The 16,850-nt window shown below is 28.6% G+C and overlaps 1 protein-coding gene across 2 annotated transcripts in view; it reads left to right on the top strand.

The window, feature by feature from the left end:
• Positions 1 to 15,794: 15,794 nt before the first annotated feature.
• Positions 15,795 to 16,850, top strand: part of LOC124953005 (MICAL-like protein 1) — a 62,612-nt gene continuing 61,556 nt past the window's right edge. Inside the window, exons 1-2 of one of the 2 annotated variants that reach the window (XM_047503767.1) lie at positions 15,795 to 16,314; positions 16,386 to 16,800. The gene's annotated coding sequence lies outside the window, so the exon portion shown is untranslated. Of the gene's footprint in view, positions 16,801 to 16,850 lie in introns of both variants that reach the window. The other variant, XM_047503766.1, reaches the window with a different exon arrangement.

The raw sequence follows: 16,850 nt of genomic DNA, 5'->3' as shown, positions 1-16,850 counted from the left end.
TTCTCTCTTTGTTACAATCCATTCTCATGTTGATATTCTTATGATCGATAGGACGTCAAAATCGGGACGGTTTAGAAAAAAAAAGAAAAAAAAAAAAAAGAAAAAAAGGATAAAAAGAAAAAACGCAAGGGGTCGATACGTCGAAAAGAGTAATTACGCGTAAAACGTTAGAGAGAAAGTAAAAAAAAAAAACAAAAAATAAATAGAAAAGAAAAAAAAAATAAAAATATATATAAAAATAAAAGAAAAAGGAAGAAATAAAAAAGGTCGAGGAAAATTATTGTCCATGGACCGTGCTTAAATATCGCATGGAATAAATTACTGGTGCATCCGTATCTTGTTGCGCTTGACCTATTTTATCTTGGACTCCCGGGAACGTGGCAGACTGGAGGATGTGTTATTACTTCTTCGGAATTTAATTAATTTCTCTTCCCTGAGATTTTCAACCGTTTTCAATTTCAAGTAGATTCTCTAATATCTTATGGCCATTGTCTTAATGAGAGATATATTTTTGTCGTCCTCGGCACTGAAACGAAGGCCACAAAGGAAGACACAAAGTAAGAAAGAGAAGTAGTAAGAAAGGTAACAACGACAACAACAACAACAATAACAACAACAACAACAACAACAACAACAACAACAACAATGACAACAACAATGACAACAACAACAACAACAATGACAACAATGACAACGACGACAATATCAACAAAATATTAAATCTATTGAAAAATTGCAAATTTTGTTTGTTTGTTTCTTTGCTATTTTTTTTTTTTTTTTTTTATAAAACAGAATCATACATCTTGTACACTGTTTACTTATTAATATTCTATTAATAATTAATATAATTTTTATTATATTATCAATTTCTTATCATCGTAATAGAAGCTCTTCTATTCAAGATTTGTCCTTGAAAGCTAAGAACACATTCAGGGAATATAATTCTTTTTAGGTAAATTCAATTTATTCTCTCAGAGATCTAACACAGTTTTTTTCAAAAACAGCACATATCGATAAGTTTAACTATCGTGATATATCCAGTCCACTCCTTACCATAGTATTACCGGGTAATACGATCATTACCAACATAAATTTACAAGGCACGCTCTACCGCGAAGTATCACGAAGGCCCTACTTCAGAGAAAACTTTCTCGACGTGTTTGGTGGTACGCACGTGAGAGCTCTTGCGGTGAGTTTAACCGACTGCGCTGCATACGCGTTCGAATTTCATAATGAATGGAAATAGAAATTCTTAAGGGGCCTTGGGCGACTCCTCCCTATTGTTACACCTTACGTTAGATCAGTTCAAATGGAATAGAAAATAGAAACGGCTTATCTTTGAATCATAATGCATTAGAAGAATTCAATGATATACTGTGCATCTATTTATCGATTAGTCATCTTTTTTTTCTTTCTTTTTTCTTTTATTAAAAAAATTTTAATCAAAGTTTGCTACTTATGATTTTTCTTTTCTCTTTTTTGTTTTTAGTAGTTACAAATTACACGTAATTAAAAATTGTTTAAATACATATTGACTTAATATTTTGAAGACTATTTGTTAATATTTATTAAGAATTGAAAATCTTTGTCATATATATATATATATATATATATATATATATATATATATATATATATATATATATATATATGTATATTAACATAAGATGTATAACTCATTTATGGATTATTAGTAGTTAAAATATTATTGTCATGAGAAATATATTTATATTACATATATATTTTTTAAGTATATATTAATATAAGATTTTTTTAAACTTATTTATGGCTGGCCAGTAGTTAAAAGTTAGAAGTTAAAAATTTTCAGATTAAATATATTTTCTATTTACTGCTATGATTATTATTTCTCTTTCTCTCTCTCTCTTTCTCTCTCTCTCTCTCTTTCTCTCTGTCGTTCGCACTCTCTCTATCTAAGTATTTGATTTACTTTGGTTTATATAATAATCAATTATACATTTTTACATATTAATATTTTATTCTAATTTATTATATATTTTACACTTCCTAAAGAAAAAAGGATATTTTATTAAGTTAAGTGAAATATCACGAAGTTCATTTTCACTTGATATTTTTTAATAAATCATCCATAAATATTTCTGCAATATCGTTAATTATTTTGTCAATATTTATATGTGAACGATTTACTGCAACTCATTTATGTAACTAATCAACAAAAAAAAATTTCGTAACCGTTATTGAGTTACTAATAACGAGTTATAATTGTTTCTAATTGGTACATAAAATAAGCAAAATATCTTGTCATACGTTTGTAATATGTTGCAAGCGTGAATTGCCTTTAAAGATAAATAGTTGCCATTTTCCACATTTCTTATCTTCCAGACAGATAAGTCCAGAGAGGGATATAAAGAAATACGCATATATTCAGATGGGCGCGCGTGCGTGCGCTTACACAAACATACGAAATAAGAATACAAAGAGGAATAAAAAGAATAGGAAATAAAAACTAATAAATATGAATAAAAGCGAAGTTACAAAAATTAAAAGAAAGAATAAAGGCAAATTTCGATAAGTAAGAAATCAGACTGAGAACAAGTATAGGAAAAATAAAAAAAAAAAAGAGAGGGAAAAAAACAAAATTATAAAAATAAATTAGAAAGAAGAATAAAAATATAAGAAATTAGAAAAATAGGAAAACTAAAAGAGAAGTTAGGAAAATTAAAAGAAGGAATGAAAAGTAAAAGAACAAGAAAAGAATAAGAGAACGAATAAAAATAAAATCAAGATAAGAAAACGATTTAATTAACTAAATCAAATACATTGGAAACTCGTGAAAACTCATGGTGTAACTTTCAATGGTCGACCTTCTTATTTAAAATTGGCGCGTTTTTTAAAATGTCCGAGAGGAAGTTCCAAAAAGGAAAGAGAGATCCAACTCCACGATCTTTATATGCAACGAGCGTGATAATTTTTTTTCCGTTCTAATTGTTAACTCATCGCTTTCCTAGCATATTCCGCGGGTCCCGGAAACAAAGTGAAAAGATACCACTGCAATATTTCCTGATACTGCGTGTGCAACAACGATATACTAACTCAACCAAAACATTAAATGCATACACAAGATATCCATGCATATGCATTTACCGATTGCTCTTGAATATTCATCACGAATCCGAAAAAAAAAAGAAAAAAAAACATTATTCCACCTGAAAATAGTCACACTTTATATATAGAAAATATAGAACATAATCGTATTGATGATTGACAAAACTGACCAACTTATTTTTTTTGTTTTTGTTATCTTGTATTTGTATAACATCATTCGAAGACACGTACATACTTACTTTCGAGTATTTAAAATATCACTAACCAATCAGATTCGACTTCATACTGTGTACATAAATTATTTCTACTTCGACAAACATCCGGTGCGTGTATGTGTGTGTATCTATGTCTGTGTATGTATCTGTATATGTGTATATCTTTAACCAAAATCAAGAAAGAAAGAAATGTTAAGGCAAAATGAAGAGAGAGGAAAAGAGAGGAAGAGAAGAGAGAGAGAAGAGAGAGAGAGAGAGAGAGAGAGAGAGAGAGAGAGAGAGAGAGAGAGGGAATAATAAAAAGAAATTGATGTCATGAGTACGAACGTGTATTACGCAAAAAAGGTCAGCGTACGAGTTTAATCTGTGAAACTGAATACGTATATTAAAACGCCATACATATATACATATATAACATACATATATACGTGGTGTCCCATTTTATTGAATACACATGAATGACATTAACAATTGAAAAAAAGTCGAAAATAATTTTGTATTTTTATAAAAAGAGAAACAGAAAAAATTGGATGATTCCGATCTAAAAGGAAAAAAAGAAAAAAAAAAGAAAAACGAAAAAAGAAAGAAAAAATAAAAAGAAAAACGAAAAAAGAAAGAAAAAAAAAGGGGCGATTATTTTATTGCGAAATTTAAAAAACACATCGATGAAATATCGTACACCGTGTATATATTGATGAATATATACCACAATATTACGCACGCAACACGGTCCAATTTCGTTCTACGAGAGGGCTCGTACAATTTGCGTGCGGCGAATGACAGAGAAACGAATGCAACGGATAAGGCTACACACCTTTTGCTTCTTCCGTTCTCGTGCGCAATAGTTCAACTCGAATATACACTATGTGAATTTTACGATCGCACCGTACCGTTTTATGTCCGCTTTATATATCTCTAAGTATATATACACACATACACACACACATGTATGTTATGATTTCTTAGATTTATATATATATTTGTTATGATTTATATATATATATGTGTGTGTGTGTGTGTGTGTATATATATATATATATAATAGTATTATGAGTATGATTTCTTTTTTTTGTTTTTATACGTGGCTTCTGTACACACGATTGGTCTTTTATGTATCCATGTATGTGTATATATATATGTATATATGTATGTATGTATGTATGTATGTATGTATGTACACATGTATATACGTTTGTGTATGCACTTTATATTTGCATACACAAACGTATGTGCCATCTCAAAAACAAGAAATATGAATAACATAAACGTGCCACCTTTAGTCATAAATCGTTATTATTTTTATATAAAAATCTCGGTTTTTTTTTTTTTTTTTTTTTTTTTTTTTTTTTTTTTTTTTTTTTTTTTTTTTTTTAGTTTTTGTCCATGTTTCATCGATAATTTTCATTCATAAGGTTCTTATTGTTAGTGCAAAATTATCGTCTTTTTCTAATGTAAAAATTATTTAAAAGAAAAAAAAAACAAATGTTTTATAATAAAAAAAAAATAACTATGTTTTTAAAAATTAATTTCATTATGAAAAACTACGTTCGTTTGAAATTTTATTTAAAAAATTATATTTATGATATTTATTATTGCTTAAATTTATTATTATTAAATATATCGTATACATGTTAAAAATATATTTTTAAGATGTAGATTTTTATAAATGATAAAAAATAATAAAAAATTTATTAAATAAAACGGATGAAACTTCTAGATAAACTTGATTTTTTTGTTATGTGACAATGATTATATCCTTCTGGAATCGAAAAAAAATAAATGAATTATATATAGTTAGTGTTCAAAGTAGGATAAATAGCATAATTATTAGCCTCTGTGTAGTGATTTATTTAATTATATGTTGGTGAAAGTTTGCAAGATGTGTAACAGTTACCTAAATTATACATCATTAATTTTGTTCTTATTACTGAATAATAAATGTAATCTGATACTAAACATGTAAAATATGTCAGGAATGAAATGTATAAAATAAAAATTTATTAAAATCAGGTATGATCCATATAACTTTTGATCAATTTATGTACTTGACAATAATTTAGTTACACGATTCCATATATATATATACATATATATATATATATATATATATATATATATATATATATTCTTCATTTTTATAATTTTATAAAATTAAATTTAGATATTAATATTATTATAAAAATCAATTCTTCAATCATTATTCATAAAATGTTTCATATTTTCATAAATCAGTCCATCGTCATTTAAATCGTCACATATAGATAACAACGATGATTCGTTATTTCACATTTACATAAATAATTAAAATTTTCATGAAATTATTAAATAAAATTAGAACAGAAAAAATTATTTCATGTTAACTTAGCATTAAAAAAAAAGAAGATATAATCAAACGTATATTTATGCAAATAATAAATTCATAAAATTTATAAAAGAGAGTACTAAAAACATTAAAGCCCATTATTGTTTATTACTGTTTCATTATCAGAATTATTATCAGATTTAATTCTCATAAATATTAATATATACAAACGCTATATTTAATAATTATCGTTTGTTGAATATTTTTATTTTTATTTTATTATAATATATAAAAAATATTGATCCATTGCAAATACATTGTTTAATCGAATTTAATATTTTTTAAATTTATTACTAATAAAAATGTTAATAATTCTAAAAATATAAATTTCTTTCCTACTTTTTTTTTTTATTATTTTACAAATTGTTTAATTTTTGAAAGGATTAAAACGATGTTACAGACAATGACTTATAATAAATAAATTCGAACTCAATATTAATTAATTTATAAATTTGTACCAAATAAGAAATATAATAAAATATCTTAAATCTTTTCAAACTTTTATCTATATTTTCATTATTCAACAATATCATTTATCATATTATATTATTACTATTATTATTATTATTATTGCCAAAAAGTCTAAAAGAGTAATAGTAAATACGTATATCAAATGATATTCTAGGTCAATCTATCAAGAACGAATAGAAACGTTACAATCACTCAAAGATAGTTTGATGGATCCATTAAATCGATTCATCACAGTTGAAGCTTGTTGTACTTTAGGAAGAAGACCACGCGATGCGCGTTCATTTCTGTCGTTGGTGATGGTGATCGAACGTATCATGTCAGCCGGACGGATATACAATCGAGTCCTCGATTTTCACGGTACGATGAGCACCGACCATAATGCTTCGCGATTTGAAAAGCGAGCGTCAAAAGATCCGGTCTACTTCCAGTCGTTCAATTACCCACCTCGATGCGTGGTGTCCAATGCTTCTACGATAGATATTTAATAAAGTGACCAAGTGGAAGAGGATTCGATCTGAAAAAACAAGATAGATGAATAGATAGAGAGATAGTTAGATAAATAAATAGATAGATAGGTAGATAGATTGTTAGATAGATAGATAAATAGATAGATAAGTAGATAGAAAGATAGAAAGATAGGTAGATAGATAGATAGATGAACAGATAAGTTTTATGATCATAAGTTAGCAAAAGAAAGCAGGATAGATGCTATATATATATAAAAAAAATCGTATATTGAAACATTATTACTATTTTTATTATTATTATTATTTCTTTTTTCTTTTTGCTATCATACTTTTCTAATTCGATATATCTAAATCTTTCAAACATGTTCCAAGAGTTTACGATTTAATAAATGTCTACGTGATTTTAGAGTATATATATATATATATATATATATATATATATATATGTAAAAGAAAAAAGGTATAAAGAAAAGGAAAAAAGAAATAACAAGAAAGTCCACCTACTATCTTTCGACCTACATAAATATATCACGAGTATTGGGCGCGAATTAGAAAGCGACGCAGGACATTTAACGTTCTAATTTAAGAAAATTAAAACGTATGCTCGTAAGTAAGCACATACTTAGATACGTACGTAAATAAGTACGTTCTGCTTGTTTCATCTTGTAGAAAGGAGGATACTCATATGGAAGTCGTTCAAGAATAATAACAAGCAGAACAATAATAATAAACAACGAAGATGTACTGGACAATAATAAAGAACGATTCGATTCAATGTTGGCGCCGTTTATCCTTTCGGTGTCACTTTTCCATAGAACATGTTTCATCCCTGAACGATCCTTAAATAAATGAATCGTCATAATAGTAAGTGTGTATTCGGGACGAACAAGTCCATACTTCCTACTATCACATTACGACTCGTGATCGATGAACTAGAGAAAGTCGAGCAGGGTTTTACAGTTTCCATTGTTCGTTATTCGCGTTGCATCATGCATGAACGATAACCAGCCACGAATCGTTCGCGGCCATCTTGCTTAACGATGAGTCATGTGATCAATTACAAATATTTCCATATATATATATATATCCAAGCATTTGTTTACATACGATCCTGAAACGAACTGAACGGATTTTCTTAGTTTCATTGTCACAAGACTTAATATTCTTAATAGATCTTTCGATTATTCACTTTTTTTTACATCTATGATCTTAAGATCAGGACCATGAAAACGTTAGGAAGGACTCGTAAAAGAAAATGCATGGCGACGATATTGCTACAATGAGTCACGTGATCAATTACGAACATGTCCACATAAATATGTATGATCTTGAAATAAATAAGAGATTGTTATCAATGTATCATTATCGTTAAAATAATATATTTTTTATGTATTCTCTCAGGGTTTTTTTGTCCTAAGACTTAACATTCTCGATAGATTTTTTGGTTATTCACGCTTTTTACGTTAACGGTCATAAGGTCAGAATTATGAAAACATTAAAAAGGACGAATAAAAAGAATATATTATCGCAATGAATTAACTTATCAGTTAAATATATTTTCCCATATACATATAGTCTATTATTATTATTATTATTTCCGTAAAAAAAAAAAGAAAGAAAAAAAGAAAAGATGGCGTCTTGAGATCTTAGAGATCGACCAGTACGCTTAAAACGACATGACGAGTTAAATCGAAACGAGGTCAATTATCTTTACCGAACAAGATAACGATATTAATGCGAAAACGACGTTATCCGGAAACGTAGTGGATCAAAGGGCCATGAGAGCTGACTCGTTCGATTTACCCAGTTCGTCCTCGTCTCTTGGGAATTCTTGCCTCTTCAAACGACCTTAACACTTTTGCAAAAAGAGAAGGCCGATATGATCCCTGTGTGCGAGTGCGGATAGGCATATCCATGTGTGCAAATACGTCTTTATATGTATTTCATGTGTTTGTCTACGTAAGAGAGACCATTTAAAAGATAATTCCAGAATAGACGGAACGTTGCACGATCCTCATGATTTTATGCAAATAGTAATACGAAAATTTAACGAGGTAGATTAATTTCAACGATCGTTTCGATGTTTCACGATGTCGGACTTGAGTTCGAAAAAGAAAATTTATACTACGAATCTATCAATCAGAAAAATCAAAATCACAGTAAAAGTTGAAAATAATGTCTTCAATATTTTATATATTTAATATTTATATATTCTTGTGTATATATATGTATGTGTTTTTGAGTTAGATGAAATTGATCATGTGACTTATTGTAAGAAGATGGCCTTCATCTGTTCCTTTTACATGTCCTTCCTAATGTTTTTATAAATCTAATCTTTCAATGATTAATATCAAAATGTAAATAACAAAAAATATCTATGGATAATATAACAAGTATTGTGACAATGAAATTAAAAGAAAATATGATTCATACGTTATTGATACGATAATATTGTATCAATAACTATCTTATTTATCTAAAGATCGTATATAAATACTTTATGGAAACACTCGTAATCGATCACGTGATTTATTGTAGCAAGATGGCCGTTATCTGTTATTTTGATATGTCCATCCTAATGTTTTCACAATTCTAACCTTAACGTAAAAGCATAAATAATAGAAAATCGAATATTAAGCCTTGCGAGAGTAAAACTCAAAAGGAAACATGAGAATTACATTATTCTACGTTACAATAATAATTCGTTAATAACTTATTCTATTGATATTAGGTTCATATTCATCAATAAGATATAATAAAATTGTCATATTTAATATTTATTAAATTAATATATTATCAAAATTCAGTTTGTACGTTATATAAAAGATAAATTTGTACTATATATGTACATTTGTAATATAATAAAAACTAGGACACGAATAAATAAACCAAGAAGAAGAAATAAATCGTATTGGAAAAGTTGTCCGAGAGTGTAACTTCACTTGGTGTGCACGGAAAGTTAAAGAAGATATATTTCGACATTCCTGTATCCGTGAAAAGTTCTCTAAAGAAAAATGCGTCCAACGATATCTCTCAAGACAGAGGAAGAGAAAGAGAGAAAAAGAAAGAAAAAGAGAGAGAGAAAAGAAAGAAAAGAGAAAGAGAGATAGAAACATGTCAACGCACACTGTCGAGGCACGTTCGTCTCTATGGCGCAAGACAACGCTTGGAACGAAGATAATTAACATCGACTTAAGAGAGGTTAAGTGGCCGCGAACCTAATAAGCGCAGTCTGACGGATGAAACTGGAAGTCCAGTCGAGAACGAGTCGACGAAGGAAGTCGACGAATTAGGTAGGAACTAGCTCGTTCTGCGTTCTTAACAACGTTCCACAAAATTTGCATTTTCTCTTGTTAACGATTACTGTTACGTTATTAAGATTTCCATGATGTATATATGTATATATGTATATATGTATTAAAAAATCCTTTCGACCATAGTTCATTCCTATATCATTCAATAATGTATGAGGATAATTGTCAACGAATACAATAAAAATAAAAAGGAGGAATATAATTGATAATTTATAATGTATTAAAACTATTGACAAATTTTGATCCGTTTATTATTATTTTCAAAATAAAAATTGATTTGTTCATAAATTAATTCCCAATTAAAAACTTATTTTTCTTTAATAATTATTTCTGAATAAAAATTTCTTCTTCTTCGGTAAAGATTTTGAAATGAAAAATAAATTATAAATAAATAAAATTGACAGAGCGAATTACAAATTGACGAGTAGATGAAATAAAATAATTACAAAAAAAAAAAATTGCAATATATCAGAATTACTGGAGAAAATGTTTTCTCTACGTACGATTAGTGCGAAATTATTTAAAAACAAAAAAAGGAAGGAAAAAGAAAGAAAAAAAGTATACAATAAAAATAAAATATATAAAATTTTTCAATGGACTTAATAACAGTACAACGAAATATGTGGTAACATCTTTCAAGCTTCGTATAAAATTAATGTACGATGAACTTTGTACGATTTCTATTTCCCAGAGTTACATTCTCATCATCGTAATTCTTGTCATTAGTTTGAACAGAAGTATACGCGTCGAGATATAACGTAAGTTGTAAGCCATCCGTCAAAAGTAAGTACAGGTTACATACATCTTACAGGTATACATACATATAACATAGATACACTATTTTATAACATTTCGCAACATTACTTGCGAGATTCATGGAGCTGCTTGTATATATATATATAGTATATATATAGTATATATATAGTATATATATAGTATATATAGTATATATATGTAGTATATATATAGTATATATATATACACACACATACACATATATATATATATATATGTGTATGGTATAATAGTAAAGAGGAAACTCGTAAGTTGCGACTCGTATTAAATATAAAAAAGGTTTAGGTAACGTTGGATCTCAGTAGAAATCAATAAAATTCTCTGTGCATTAAACGAAATCGTTAGAAGTTGTATGAAATAGCTTAGAGTCAAAGGAATTAGAACACCTGGACAATCTTTACTTTTCCTTTTTCTTTTTTTTTTTTTTTTTTTTCTTTTCCTTTTTTATTCTTCCCGTCAAGACGTGTGCGGATAATCGATTGCGATATCAAACGATCGGTTGAACAGATTGCCCGGAAGGTAAGGAATCAAGTTGGAAGCCTCGAGGCTATCATCCTTACATTAGATATTGCGTTTAGTTTTACATTGGATATTAGAAACGCCAATAACGACGACGAGTTACGTATCTCTGAGAGACATGATTTTATGAAAGATCGATCTTCTAACGATACTCATGGGATCATTAGGCTTTGGTTTTTCTTTCTTTCTTTTTAATTTTCTTTTTTTCTTTTTCTATTTGTACAGGATATATCGGATAAGTCATCTAAGAGTTACTATTTTTTTTTTCTTTTCTTATTAATGATAGAAACAAATTTCTTAGCAAGAATATATCTTGCTCGTACGGGATTGTCATATATTTATTTATACTATTTATAAATTTTACATGTAAGTAGAAAAATTATGGTAAATTTATGAAACAATTGTTTATGTATTATGAAAACAATTGTTTTATTTTAACTGACTCATCAAATATATCTTTGCACATTAAATCCCTTAAATAAGGATCATAAACTACTCTTTTTATAAAAAATAATTGTTTTTTTTCTGTGATTTCTTTTAGATGACTCACCCAATATATCTTTGTACACATTTTATATCGCTATATTCTATTCACAATAATCATTTGTATTTTAAATATGGAAATTAATCGACGATGGAAGTCGATTTTTGATGATGTCGAAGTAATGAACTTCATAAAAAAAAGTAAAAAAATGTATAATCGAATATAGATTGTAAAATATATTATTACAATATTATAATATGTTGTAGATGGATACATAATTTGATATAAATATTATATATTTAAATTTATATAATTTTGTTGATGTAATATGTAATAGTTAAAAATTATTAATAATTTAAATTATTATTGTTGAAATTAATATTTCAAAATTATTTCAAATATAAAAATTTAAGTACCAATTAAATGTAATTTAGTGGTAAAATTTATAAAAAAAGAATAAAAAAAAAAATTGAATTAGTCGCTTAGGTCCACGAACGACTAATACAAATATGTATTTATCTTATATTTAACTTTTGTATAAGTGACAAAATTGTTTCATTTAAAAAAAAATATCAAGAACTTTTCCATTATGTGCATATTATATATATATAAATTATTAAAATATTTTTATATATTGATTAATATAATAATTAATATTTTGTATAATTTTATATATAATATAAAAAATTTTTTTAATTTATATACTTTATATATATATATACAAAATATATAAACATATAAGTATATAAGTATATAAATTATATAAAGTATATATATATATACATATATATACTTTATATTTATACTATATATATCTATACTATACATTTATATATATATATATAGATATATAAATTTGTTTTTCGTTACGTCTGCGATAATTGTTGAATGACTCATCCAGTATATCTCGATACTTATATATACTAATCTCATATTACTTAGATTATTTTCGTAATCATTATTATTCATATTTTAAATTAGAAAAATCGATTAATGTGAAATATCAAAGTCTAAGATTTTAAGAATTCGATCAGAAAGAAGAATCAATAATTGTACATGTATCGATGAATGAAATAAGTGTAAAACAAAGAGAACGTATGAAAGAGATAAAGAAAGAAAGAGAGAGAGAGAGAGAGAGAGAGAGAGAGAGAAAGGGAAAGAGAGAGAGATGTCATTATAAGTTATCCATCGTCAGCTCGAAGCGTTTCGAAAAAGACCCTCGTAAAAGCGAAAGAAGGCTCTTTCGAGTAAAGCTTTTCTCTCACTAGGGAACAATCGAGCCTTCAAATCCAATGCTCGGTTGCTCAACGATCGGTACTCTCAGCAATGACGACAATAACAAGCGAGCTCGATGAGAAAGAAAAAAAGAAAGAAAGAAAGAGAAAGAGAGAGAGAGAGAGAGAGAGAGAGAGAGAAAGCTTAGATCGTGAAATCGTCAAAAGGCTGGAAAGAAGTTCCACGTGGGAGTGGAATTAGAGCATCAATAGAAGATTCTATCGATTGCTTAAACCCGGAAGGTTTTTCGCGGTTGATTTATCGTCGTGATTCAGGATTCACAAAGTGCATTTCAAAGTAAATTGTCGAAGGTTATGACGCCTAGTATGTATATACATACATATATATATATATATATATATATGTATGTATATATTATTTGTTTGTGTGTATGTGTGTATATATACGAAAACAAAATGCACGTAAATACTTACAGATAATATGTATATGTACATACATACGTGTATATATTATATATATATATATATATATATATATATGTACATACAAATGGTTGTTTAAGATTCGAAGGATATACTAACTCAAAACAATATATTCTCTTTGTGACCTTATCATTATTTCCGGTATAATATAATGTTTCATGGATACGAATAAAAGGAAAGAAAAGTAAATAGTGTAGATAATGATCGTAGTCGTAGTCGTACTCGTTATTATCTAAGTGGTAATTTTCTTTGAGGAAAGACCTTTTACAAACCGAGGACGTTTAAATCACAAATGTTTGAAAAGGCCATTGGCCGTGTCGATTACGATTAAATAAATTCCTTTTTTTTTTTTTTTTTTTTATTTATTTTTTCTTTTTTAAATCGGAATATGATTTATGGTTGGACATTATTTTGAAAAGTGACGTGCGACGTCAATAAAAAGAGACTTTACAGTTATTGCCAATTTCGTTACGTTGTAATATTACAAAATCGAACCAGTGTTCACATTAAATTACTTTGCTATGAACGAAAATACACATATATCTATGTAAGAAAATATTTATTGTCTCTTATACAGTTGCAATCGTAAATTCACAGTATAATTTCTAAAATAAACAAGTGATATAAGTGATAAGTAAATAATTATATTACATAGAATATATTTTTTAAATAAACAAGTTATATTACAGAATATAAATATTATTGAATGTTAATGAAACATATTTTATAATATTATATATTTTATAATTATGTGATGATTTTGTATCTTTAAAATGTAGTAAGAATTTTTGAAGCCACGATTGATGTGAAATGAGATTATCGATACTGTTGTTTTTCAACAACGATGAGTCGACGCCCCATCATTTTGTCATAGTTGTTTTGGGACTGGAATAAGAAGTTTTTCCCAATGGAAAAGATGGATTGATCGTGCCACTCCAAGGCTTTGGGCTCGCCCGACCCATTCCGGACCTTATTTTCCTCTAACCTTTTTTTATTCTGGAAATTTATCAATTCTCTAAGATGTGTACTTACTTACTTAGATGAGGATCAATAACCGTAAATCGATTAAAACAACGAATCGCAGTAACATAACATAACACAGCAGAACAAAACAAGTCTATGCCTACGCTAGCAAGGTCGCATCATATTGAAATTTATTGAATTACCATCCTTCTCTATTATATACAAGATATGTATGTTTCACTATTCTATATTGTCTAATAAAATGTTCGTTACGTTTGTTTACGTTAGAAAATGTATTTATTAATCAATTTGTATATTTGTTTCATTTACTATTACGAACTATATTATTATCCTTCGCTATATGCCCTTGATTCTTTTTAAACTTCATCATTCTCTTCGAGAGAAGGTAACGAAACAAATGAAAAAAAAAAAAAAAAAAAAAAAAAAAAAAAAAAAAAAAAAATAGGAAAAAAGAAACAGTTCTTCCTCTGTTCGTAACGGACGAAGGCAATGATTATTCGTCGCGCGATTTCAGAAGCAACGGCAAAAGAGAGGTGGAGGTTGAAGAAGGGCGGGAGGGAGGTTGAGAGGGGTAGCCATCTTTTGTTATCGCCGACCAGTTATTCTGGTGGGTCAACTTTTTTCTCACCCGTTGGCACAAAAGCCATGCCAGCGAGGAAACTGTGGTAAGATTTTGGCAGCAGGGACGGTCGATGCACGGCTATGGTAACAGCTTGACGTTGTTGTTGTTGTTGTTATTGTTGATATAATTGCTATTGATATTGATATTGATATTATTATTATTATTGTTATTATTATTATTATTATTATTATTATTATTATTATTATTAATTTATTTATTTGTTTATTTATTTATTTATAATCACTATTATATAAATACATTTCTGTACGAAAAAGAAAGTAAATACTACTTATACGTATTACGTAGAGTGTTACTTACGTATTACTCAAAAGAAGTTTAAATAAAAATCAAAAGGAACAACAAACAAACAAAAATAAACAAGGATCAATGAAGTTTCTCTTGCGTCTAATAATTTGCCCTATCGAGTGGTGTTCGCTCGTGTGAACTCTACAGAAGGAGATATAAACTCGTATTGGGAAGGGGGGGGGGATTTGCTGTCTATATATATATATATGATATGTGTATCATGCGTGCGTGCGCGTTAAAAAGAGAGGCAAAGTTTAGTGAGAAAAAGGACGAAATAAAAAGAAAGAAAAAAAAATAGAAAGTGAGAGAGAAAAAGAGAGAGAGAGAAGAAAGAGAGGTTGTCCCACGGGCGGGGCTCGTAGTGCGAGCGAGATAGAAACGAAAAGAGAGGAAGGAGTATCGGCTGGCGGGGAAGGGGGAGCTTGAATCCCGCAGCGTAAAACTAAGCATGCCACTCGTGGCGTCTCAGTCGCAGGATCGCACGCGCACCGTCAACGCAGTGGCGTCTAATTCTCCTTCTTATTTTACCGGTCATCACACGTAAACTAACACACGTCAAGATTTACACGCATCATTCTATGTATATATAGTACCTTTCTTCTCGGTGTGTGTAAGAGAGAAAGAAAGAGAGAGAGAGAGAGAGAGAGAAAAGTATTGGAAAAGGAAAGAAAAGGTGAGAAAAAGAAGGAAAAGAATAGAGAGATATATTCTATATATATATCTGTATATATATATATACACATATATATATATTTTCTGTCTTTCTCTTTGAATGGTATCGAACGGTATTTCGATGTGAGAAAAAAAAGAAAGAAGAAAAGGGAAAAATACGAAAGACACTCTCTCTTTCGAATTCACAGGATTGTATATACATACATGCACACACAGGTATATATGTACATACGTGTATGTATATATGTGCATGGCTTTACTACGCGCGTGTTACTTCTGGACAGGCTACGAGGTTTTTGAGGTTAGGAACAGTCGTATTCGTCATTTGCTCTCCGTCTACTAGTATTATCAGTCGATTTAATCTGTGTACAGCGGCAATAACAACAGTAACAGCAGCAAGGTGGTGTTCTTTCAGACTGGTGTGAGAACTATATATATATATATATATATGCATATACATTTGTAGACTCCTGTGCATATACAAACACGCACACAACATATACGTATATATTTATATATGACGAAGAAAAAAGGAAGAGAGAGAAAAAAGAGGGTAGATAGTAGACGTCGCTTGAATCACCGAAGCACTGCCTGGTGAGATGAAGACGAGCGAAAAGAGTTGAACGTCGAAGAGTAAAGAGTAAGAAGGATAGAGGAAAGCGAGAGGGGTACACGACCGTCGGTTATGTTCAACTGTAAAGAAGAAGAAGAAGAGAAGAGGCAAGGCTAATGGCTCTTAGGATAGAAGGAAAAGAACACTGAACGGGTCATACCAATGACGTAAAAGGTAACGGATCTTTTTTCTTGTTTATTTTTTTTTTCTTTTTTACCAATATG

The sequence above is a fragment of the Vespa velutina genome, chromosome 11, assembly GCF_912470025.1.
Source record: "Vespa velutina chromosome 11, iVesVel2.1, whole genome shotgun sequence".
In the NCBI taxonomy this organism is placed as follows: domain Eukaryota; kingdom Metazoa; phylum Arthropoda; class Insecta; order Hymenoptera; family Vespidae; genus Vespa; species Vespa velutina.
This window is presented reverse-complemented; position numbering and strand designations above follow the sequence as displayed.